The sequence below is a fragment of the Budorcas taxicolor genome, chromosome 25, assembly GCF_023091745.1.
Source record: "Budorcas taxicolor isolate Tak-1 chromosome 25, Takin1.1, whole genome shotgun sequence".
In the NCBI taxonomy this organism is placed as follows: domain Eukaryota; kingdom Metazoa; phylum Chordata; class Mammalia; order Artiodactyla; family Bovidae; genus Budorcas; species Budorcas taxicolor.
In genome coordinates this window covers 41996133-42006766 of record NC_068934.1, presented here as the reverse complement: position 1 = coordinate 42006766, position 10634 = coordinate 41996133, and positions in this window count along the sequence as shown.

Below are 10634 nucleotides of genomic sequence, written 5' to 3'. Positions count from 1 at the left end.
AGTTTTAAGCCAACTTTTTCACTCTCCTCTTTCACCCTCATCAAGAGGCTCTTTAGTTCCTCTTCACTTTCTGCCAGAAGAGTGGTATCATCTGCATATCTGAGGTTGTAGACATTTCTCCCAGCAATCTTGATTGCAGCTTTTAACTCATCCAGCCCAGCATTTCGCATGATGTATTCTGCATAAACTTAAATAAACAGGGTGACAATATACAGCCTTATCGTACTCCTTTCCCAATTTTGAACCAGTCAGTTGTTCCATGTAAGGTTCAAACTGTTGCTTTTTGACCCACATACAGGTTTCTCAGGAGGCAGGTAAGGTGGTCTGGTATTCCCATCTCTTGAAGAATTTTGCAGTTTGTTGTGACCCACACAGTCAAAGGCTTTTGCTTAGTCAATGAAACAGAAGTAGATGTTTTTCTGGAATTCCCTTGCTTTCTCTATGATCCAACAGATGTTGGCAATTTGATCTCTGGTTCCTATGCCTTTTCTAAACCCAGCTTGTAAATCTGAAAGTTCTCAATTCAAGTACTGCTGAAGTCTAACATGAAGGATTTGCACATAACCTTACTAGCATGGGAAGTGAAAGCAGTTGTCCGACAGTTTGAACATTCTTTTGTTTTTAATATAAATTTATTTATTTTAATTGGAGGCTAATTACTTTACAATATTGTATTGGTTTTGCCATACATCAACATGAATCTGCCACGGTGTACATGTGTTCCCCATCCCAAACACGCCCCCCCCCCCACCTCCCTCCTCATACCATCCTTCTGGGTCAACCCAGTGCACCAGCCCCGAGCATCCTGTATCATGCATCGAACCTGAACTGGCGTTCTTTAGCACTACCCTTCTTTGGAATTGGGATGGAAACTCAAATGCAGTACCTAAATATAATATAAGGAGAAACTGCATAGGTTTCATCCAATTTCTTCAGAGTTTGTCTCTGTGACCAAGGCAAGCAAGATCTTTGCTCTCAGAGATTTGTGTTCTTTTTTTGAAAAACATTGTTATTTGTTCTTCTTGTTGTTATTTTATTTATTTTTATGTTTTGGCCATGCCCATGGGAAGTTGATTTCCCTGATAGCTCAGTTGGTAAAGAATCCACCTGCAATGCAGGAGACCTGGTTTGATTTCTGGGTCAGGAGGATTGTCTGGAGAAGGGAAAGGCTACCCACTCCAGTATTCTTGGACATCCTTGTGGCTCAGCTGGTAAAGAATCCACCTGCAATGTGGGAGACCTGGGTTTGATCCCTGGGTTGGGAAGATCCCCTGGAGAAGGGAAAGGCTATCCACTCCAGTTATCTGGCCTAGAGAATTCCATGAACTATATAGTCCATGGGGTCTCAAAGAGTCAGACACGACTGAGCGACTTTCAAGCAATCAGTTACCATCATGGCATGTGAAACCTTAGTTTCCCAACCAGGGATGGAACCCATACCTCCTGCATTGGAAATGAAAGTGAAAGTTGCTCAGTCATGTCTCTTTGCAAGCCCATGGACTATACAGTCCATGGAATTCTCCAGTCCAGAATACTGGAGTAGATAGCCTTTGCCTTCTCCAGAAGATCTTCTCAACCTAGGGACTGAAGCCAGGTCTCCCACATTGCAGGCAGATTCTTTACCAGCTGAGCCACAGGGAAGCCCCTGCATTGGAAGGGCGGAGTCTTAACCACTGGACCCCAGGGAAATCCCAGAGGTTTGCATTCTAATGGGAAAAGAAGGGGGTGGGGACCAGGGAAGGAACAGATGATAACAAGTAGGAAATAAATGAATATGAGTGGTGCCAGGCCAATGTAAACAGGGTCCAGGTTGTGCAGGACATCGAATGCTGGGGGAAGTGAGTGCTGGGGGAAGTGAAGAGAAAGTTCTAATGCAGGGTGTGAGCTTGGTTTCAGGTTTCTAAAACACCACTCTAGCTACTCAGTGGAAAATGGATTGCGGAGGACAAGAATAGAAGCAGGAAGACCAGCTAGATAATTACTGCAGAGGTCCCAATGAGAGGGACCGATGAGAGGTGACTTGGTTTAGGAAGGAGGCAGTGAAGGACGAGAGAAGTTTGGTCTGCACTGTGGAGGCAAAGCCCACAGGATTGCTGGTGGATTAAGTGCAGGAGGGGGAGTTGAGAAGAGGGGTAAAAAAAAAATCCAGGATTTACAAATATGTTAATAATTCTCATTTCAGACCACTGGTCCCATCATTCCCAATGTATCCTCTTCAAATCTTCCCAGACCAGAGATCGAACTCACGTCCCCTGCATTGGCAGATGGATTCTTAGCCACTGTTGTTTTAAGCTACAGTTTGTTATAGTTTGTCACAGCAGCCCTAGGAGGAGAAGCTGAGGGCTTCCGTTTGCCCAGCAGTTGAGGGCCTATTACCGAGTCCAAGCTCCTCACCACGTGATCAGCCGATAGATACGAGACGAGGTGTTGGGACTAGGAAGGGGCTTTGTCAGGAGCCAACTGACAGAGAAGATGGCAGGCCAACACCTCAAAATAACCATCTAATAACCTGAATGCCAGGTTCTTTTATGGATCAGAGATGGGGAGAGGTGAAGAAACAAAAAGACCATTTAATTCTTGTAAATATCTCTTAGAGGGGCAAGCCTCAGGCAGGGGGATGTGTTAGTTTCCCTTCCCTACAACATTTCACTGGTGGGCAGGGTCCCCTTGTCTCCCTGAGGCAGGCCATTATGTATTCCTACAATATCAAAAGTGGCGAGATAAGGGATAAAGTCGCAGAAGCAGATCCAGTATGAATTCAAAGTTAACCCTTCCTGGTTACCGGTCCCTCGTACAATCTGCTCGCCCCTCAGGGAGCATCATGGTCCAAAGGAATGTGCACATTTAGGGTGTGGAATGGGCCTCCCTTGTGGCTCAGCTGGTAAAGAGTCCGCCTGCAATGACGGAGACCTGGGTTCGATCCCTGGGTTGGGAAGATCCCCCGGAGAAAGGAAAGGCTACCACTCTAGTATTCTGGCCTGGAGAATTCCATGGACTGTATAGTCCATGAGGTCGCAAAGAGTCAGAAATGACTGAGCAACTTTCACTTTGGGGGCTTCCCTTCAATACTTTCACCACCTAATGTGATGAACTGACTCTTTGGAAAAGACCCTGATGCTGAGAAAGATTGAAGGCGAAAGAAGGGGAAGACAGGGGATGAGATGGTTGGATGGCACCACCAACTCAATGGACATGAGTTTGAGCAAGCTCCAGGAGCTGGTGATGGACAGGGAAGCCTGGTGTGCTGCAGTCCATAGGGTTGCCAAGAGTCAGACACAACTGAGCAACTGAACTGAACTGAAGATGTGGAACTGTGTAGACCTGGTTTTAATGATAGCTTACTGTCTGTATTTACTTAAGAAACGTTTTAACTTCTCCAAGCCCTATTTCATCTAGAAAAACAAAAGGAGGAGGGGATAATGCCATCTAATTGAAAACCCTGCTGAAGCCCTTGATGTAGGTCTAATTGGTGATTTGGGAACATAAACATTAGTTTTAAGATATTTGGGTTTATTATCATAAATTAGCAAACAAATCCACTTTTAATTTATAGGTAATTAGATTTTTGCTATATCTTATATATTTAACTTGGAGACTATGGTAGATAGCCTCTAAGATGCCTTCAGTGATTTTTCACTTCTATTACTATAATCCTCCCTCTTAAGTGTGGGCTGAACTTATTGACTTGCTTCTGACAAATAAAAAAAAAACAGTAGGGGCTTCCCTGATGACTCAGTGGTAAAGAATCCGCCTGCCAATGCAGGAGACATGGGTTCGATCCCTGGTCTGGGAAGATCCCACGTGCCTCAGAGCAGCTAAGTCCATGTGCCGCAACTATTGAGCCTAGGAGCTTAGAGCCAAGAGCCGAGGAGCTTCAACTACTGAGCCTACATGCCATGTCTACTGAGGCCCAAACACTCTAGAGCCCGTGCTCTGAAAAAAGAGCAGCCACCACCATGAGAAGCCCATACTCTACAGCCAGAGAGTAGCCCCCACTTGCCACAATTAAAGGGAAGCCCACCAGCAACAAAGACCCAGCAAAGCCAAAAATAAATAAGTAAATAAAATTATTTATTAATTTTAATACATTATAAGTAAAATAAGTAAATAAAAAAGTTAAACAGTAACAGTGATAAGCTACCTCTTCCAAGAGTAAGCTATAAAGGACTGTGGCTTTCATCTTGAGGCTCTTTCTCTCTTGTCTCTCCTCACTCCCTGTGGAGGAAGTCAGTCGCCATGCTGTGAAAGCACCATGTGCAGGGTCTATCGTGGGACAGAGGCTTGACAGCAACCACATAGAATCAGATTCCCTTCTGCCAGGAGAGCCTTCATATGAGACCCTAGCCTTAGCATAAGACACCTCAAGCCAGAGGCATCCAGTTAAGCCAGAATCCTGACCCACAGAAACGGTGAGCTAATAAATATGTGTTTTAATCATAATTCAAAAAGGTACATGCACCCCAATATTCATTGCCGTACTGTTTATAATAGCCAGGACACAGAGGCAGCCTAAATGTCCATCAACAGAGGGATGGAAACAGAAGATGTGGTACACACACAACAGAATATTACAGCCATAAAAATGATGAAATAACACCACCCACAGCAACATGGATGGGTCTGGAGATTGTCACACTGAGTGAAACAAGTCAGATAGAGAAAGACAAATATATGACATGACTCATATGTGGAATCTCAACAATAAGGAGGCAAGTGAATTTATCTAAAAAGCAGAAATAGAGTTATATAAGTTTATAGAGGTTCCCAGAGGGTAAGAGGGGGAGGGATAAATTGGGATGTTGGGATAGACATATACACACTGCTGCTGCTTGCTGCTGCTGCTAAGTTGCTTCAGTCGTGTCCGACTCTGTGCGACCCCATAGACGGCAGGCCACTGCGCTCCCCCGTCCCTGGGATTCTCCAGGCAAGAACACTGGAGTGGGTTGCCATTTCCTTCTCCAATGCATGAAAGTGGAAAGTGAAAGGGAAGTCGCTCAGTTGTGTCCAACTCTTAGAGACCCCATGGACTGCAGCCTACCAGGCTCCTCTGTCCATGGGATTTTCCAGGCAAGAGTACTGGAGTGGGTTGATACACACTACTATATATTAAATAGATAACTAATAAGGACCTGCTATATAGCACAGGGAACTCCATGTCGTACTCTGCAATGGCTTATTTGGGAAAAGAGTCTTAAAAAGAATGGATATATGTATATGTATGAGCTTCCCCTGGTGGCTCAGATGAAAGATCCAGGTTCGATCCCCCATTCCATTACTCTTGCCTGGAGAATCCCATGGACAGAGGAATCTGACAGGCTATTTGTAACAAATTTACCCCCAGTGTCATGACTTAAAACACATATTTATTTATTTAAAGTTTTTGTTAGAGTATAGTTGACTTACAGTGTTGTGTTAGCTTTGGGTGTACAGCAAAATGAAGCATTTATACATATACATGTATCCTTAGTCACTCAGTCACGTCCAGCTCCTTGTGATCCCATGGACTGAAGCATGCCAGGCTTCCCTGTCCCGCCACAACTGCTGAAGCCAGTTTGCCCTACAGCCCGCAAGCTGCAACAAGAGAAACGACCACAATGAGGAGCCCGTGTACTGCAACCAGAGTCGTCCACACTCTCCACAAATAGAGAAAGCCCACACACAGCAACGAAGACCCAGCGCAGCCAGAAATAAAACAAACAAATTTTTAAAAAGACAAGGAAACATATTTTTTAAAAGAGTAAATATTACTTTATATGACTAAAGATGTGATTGAGGTAAAGATTTTGAGAGGAAGGGCTTATCTGGGTTATCCAGGTGGGTCCTAAATTCATTGACAAGTGTCCTTAAAAAAGTGAGAGGGAGGGAAATTCCACTGGCAGACAAGGAGGAAGCAGAAATTGGAGTGAGGCAGCCACAAGTGAAAGAATGCCAGGAGGCTCCAAAAGTTGGAAGAGGGAAAACATTCGTTTTCCCATACAGCCTCTGGAGATAGTGTGGCCCTGCCAACACTTCGATTTCATACTTCTGGCCCTCCAAAACTATAGAAGAATAAACTTCTACAGATGATTATCATACACAGATTATTACGCGAAGTGAAGTAAGTCAGAAAGAAAAAAACAAATACCATATGATATCATTTCTATGTGGAATCTAAAATATGACACAAATTAACTTATCTGTGAAACAGAAATACACTCACAGAGAGCAGACTTGTGGTTGCCAAGGGAAAGAGGGTTGGACTGGGAGTTTGGGATTAGCAGGTACAAACTATTGTATATAGAATAGATAAATAAGTCCTACTGTATAGCACAGGGAGCTATATTCAGTATAATGGGATAAACCACAATGGAAAAGAATATGAAAAGGAATATACTTATGCATATATTACATATATATATATATATATAGTTGTTGTTGTTTAGTTGCTAAGTCATGCCTGATTCTTTTGCAACCCCATGGACTTGCAAATTCCCTGGACAGAGGAACCTGGGGGGCAATAGTCCATGAGATAGCAAAGAGTTGGACACAACTAAACACACACACACACACACCCCACACACACACACACACACACACTTCCCTGATAGCTCAGCTGGTAAAGTATCCACCTGCAGTGCAGGAGACCCCAGTTCAATTCCTGTGTTGGGAAAATTCCCTGGAGAAGGGATAGGCTACCCACTCCAGTATTCTTGGGCTTCCCTGGTGGCTCAGATGGTAAAGAATCTGCCTGCAACATGGGAGACCCAGGTTCAGTTCCTGGGTTGGGAAGATCCCCTGGAGAAGGAAATGACAACCCACTCCAGTTTTCTTTTCTTGTCTGAAGAATTCCACTGACAGAGGAGCCTGGAAAACTGCAGTCTATGGGGTCGCAAAGAGTCAGACACAACTGAGCAACTAACACACACACAAAGACTGCGGCCTGCCATGTTCCATGGGATTTCCCAGGCAAGAATCTCCCTCTACATACACACACAGAGGAAAGTCCACGTGAGCCCACAATGAGGACACAGCTGCCAGCAAGACAGAAGCAAACTCTTGTCAGACACCAAATCTCTTAGCACCTGTCCTTGGGCTTCCCAGCCCCCAGAACTTGGAGAAATAAATTTCTCTTGTTTAAATGACCCCATCCAGGGAATTTTCTGGTAGTCCAGTAGTTAGGACTCTGTGTCTCCATGGCAGGGGGCCCAGGTTTGATCCCAGGTCAGGTAACTAAGATCCCACAAGCCAAAAAAAAGGAAAAAACGAATACAATTTAAATGATGGAGTCTATGGTATTTTGTTACAGCAGTCCACACAAGCTAAGATCCTGTGGTTGACTAAGAATGGCCATAAACTCTTACACTACCCCCCCTTTGCATCTATGCTCTTGTAATGTGACATGGTCCTCCCATCAAGAATTGGCTTGAATCCACCCTTTGGCTGTGACTTGCTTTGGTGAAGAAGATATTACCAATCATGACACAAGCAGAAGTTTGAAAGGTACTCATTCACAGGACTTTCCTCTTTTGCTGATATTTGGCAGCCCAGCTAGCTTGTTTCCTTTAAGAATGAGAGGCCATAGGAGCAGAAGTGAACCAAACCAGCTGAGGAACCTCCCTTTAGACCAACAGGCCTGCCGACTGACCCGCCGGTTAACCATATACACGTGAGCAAACCATGCAGAGATCAGATTAGAAGGACCCACAAACTCATGAGTCAAATAAATGACTATGTTTTAAACCATTACAATTTGGAGATCTCATCCAGTAATAGTAACTGATACACTCCTAAGGTCACCTCCATTCTATAATTAATGTGGAATCCACAGTGGGTCAGGCTTTGAGTTCAGGGAGAGGATACTATCATAGACCACTTCCTGATTTTTTCCTCTTCTCCAGGGGGAAAAATAGATCTTCACAGTCTTGCTTCAGATGGAGCTATCACCAAGAGGACCTTTGTTCTGCTCTGCCATCCCTGTCTGGATAACCTCGGCCACACTCCCTCTCTCCTGGTCTTGGTTCCCTCACCTGTACAGCTACGACAGTGGATTTAACAAGAGGCTTCCCAGGTGGTGCTAACGGTAAAGGACCCGCCTGCCGATGCAGGTGAGACACGAGTTCAATCCCTGGGTAGGGAAAATCCCCTGGAGGAGAGCACTGCAGCCCACTCCAGTATTCTTGCCTGGAAGATCCCATGGACAGAGGAGCCCGGCAGGCTGCAGTCCATAGCGTCACACAGAGTCAGACACGACTGAAGCAACTTAGCAAGCATGCACATGATTTAACAAGTGGTTCTCAAACACTGATTTAAGACAAAGTTCATATTTGGATGCAGTAAAATAAGAATGAGACATTTTAAAGTTCCTGTGCAATCTAGAATTATTTTATTAAAAAGACTGCTCTTTACTTTCAGATTATATCCTCTTTCTGATTCTTGTTTTTAACTTGTCATTTAAGAAATGATGGACTTCCCAGGTGCCACAGTGGTAAGAAATCTGCCTGCAGTGCAGGAGATGCGGCTTCGATCCCTGGGTCAGGAAGATCCCCTGGAGGAGGAAATGGCAACATACTCCAGTATTCTTGCCTGGAAAATTCTATGGACAGAGGAGTTTGGCAGGCCACAGTCCATGGTGTTGCAAAGAATCAGGCACAACTGAGCACACAGATCTTTAAGAAATGATAAGGTATTGGGTGGGGGAAGGATATAAGTGAACTGAGATTTGAAAAATGTTGATAGCTGTTGAAGTTGGGTGATCTTTGTGTATCCTTGAATATTTCCATCAAAAACATGTTAGCAAACAATGATGAAGGTAAGTTATAATGGTGTTTGTATATACATCCATGAGTGTGTTTTAACTCTAAACGGGATGGAAATGTAGTTCTAAAAATAAAATAGGAAGGAAGAAGGGAAGGAGAAGAATTGTGGAAATTAGATACAAGCAGACAGAGAGAGGGCTTCCCTGGTAGCTCAGCTGGTAAAGAACCCTCCTGCAACGTAGGAGACCCTGGTCCAGTTCCTGGATCTGGAAGATCCCCTGGAAAAGGGTTAGGCTACCCACTCCAGTATTCTTGGGCTTCCCTGGTGGCTCAGACAGTAAAGAATTCACCTGCAATGCGGGACACCCGGGTTCCATCCCTGGGTTGGGAAGATCCCCTGGAGGAGGGCATGGTAACCCACTGCAGTATTCTTGCCTGGAGAATCCCCATGGATAGAGGAGCCTGGCAAGCTACAGCCCATGGGCTTACAAAGAGCTGGACATGACTGAGCGACGAGCGCAGCACAGCACAGCACAGACAGAGAGAGCTTCCCCGCTCTCAGAAATGCCTTTCATAACCAGCAATACAACCTCTTCCACATCTCTCCACAACGTCCCCACCACCACCACCACCAGACTCCCTCCTTCCTCCCCTGGGTCCTAGAAGGGAAGCTTTTTCACCCTGACTCCTGAGTGAGCAAAAGCCATATTGATACCAAGTCCAAGCTTAAATACAAGGAGGTGTTGACTCAAGTAGTTCAACTTTATTCAGAAAGCCAGATGACCAAGGAGATGGCAGACTAACATCTCAAAATAACCATCTTATGATGTCTGGATGCCAGGTTCTTTTACAGAACAGAGGTGGGGGAGGTGAAGAAATAAAGCAAAAAGGCCATCAATCTAGCAAATAGCTCCTAGAATGGCAAGCCTCAGGCAGGGAATTGTTAATGTCTTTCCTCCTGTAGCCACACACAGGTGACAGGGTTCTAAACAAAGGCACTTTGGTTTAACATTCACAGGGTTCCCCAGGCAGGCTACTGTGTATAAAGAGTATTCTTTTAGTAAACAAAAGCAAGGGGAAGCAAAGGTTAAAGTAACAGATCCAAACTGGAGTCATAATTGGCTCTCCCATGTAACAATATCAGGGCTCTCAGTTTCCTAGGAGGTCCAAGGAGAATGTGGCTGTGAACAGGCTGAGGGAGGGGAAGGTGGTGTGCCCTTGGCTGGCCACCCACCTATTGAGCAAAGCAGGTGGATTGATTGCCCAATGGCCCTGGCCACATGCCCCTCGTAGAGAAGGACAAGGACCTATGCTGTCGCTACCCACTGCCCCCATACCTGTGATGGAGCAGCAGAGGCTGTCAGCTTCCAGACCACATCCCGTTGGCCTTTACCATTTCAGTGACTGACAACCAGACTTCCTTGAGAAGTGGAATACTTCCTGCCATATCAGTAAACAAGGATGCCATAGTCATCAGAGTTACAGCCCTCCAACGAGAGCCTGTGAGCCCCAAGGTAACACAGGAAAGAGAAGAATACCTGCTATCTAGCAGCCACCAGACTACAGCCACTCCCCATGGTCAGCCCGAAGGAAAGGAAGCTCAGAATGTGAAAACAGGATGGTGGCCCCAGAACACTGAGGTGCATATGAAAGAAATTATTTCAGTGAGCCCAAACTCTTGCATCTTCCCATATATAGAAGAGCACTAAATTCCTTCTACTTGGGATATCTGGTTTTCTTTAATTAACAATAATCTTTTGGTTTTCAGACTACCTGCCCTTCGTTGCAAAACTTCTCTACAACCTGGCTCCTCCCCTCACCTCCTCGGAGCAGTTCTCTCAAAGTTACTTGGGATGCTGCCTCCTGGGTTTGAAAAATTCCCACTGAATAAAAAACTTT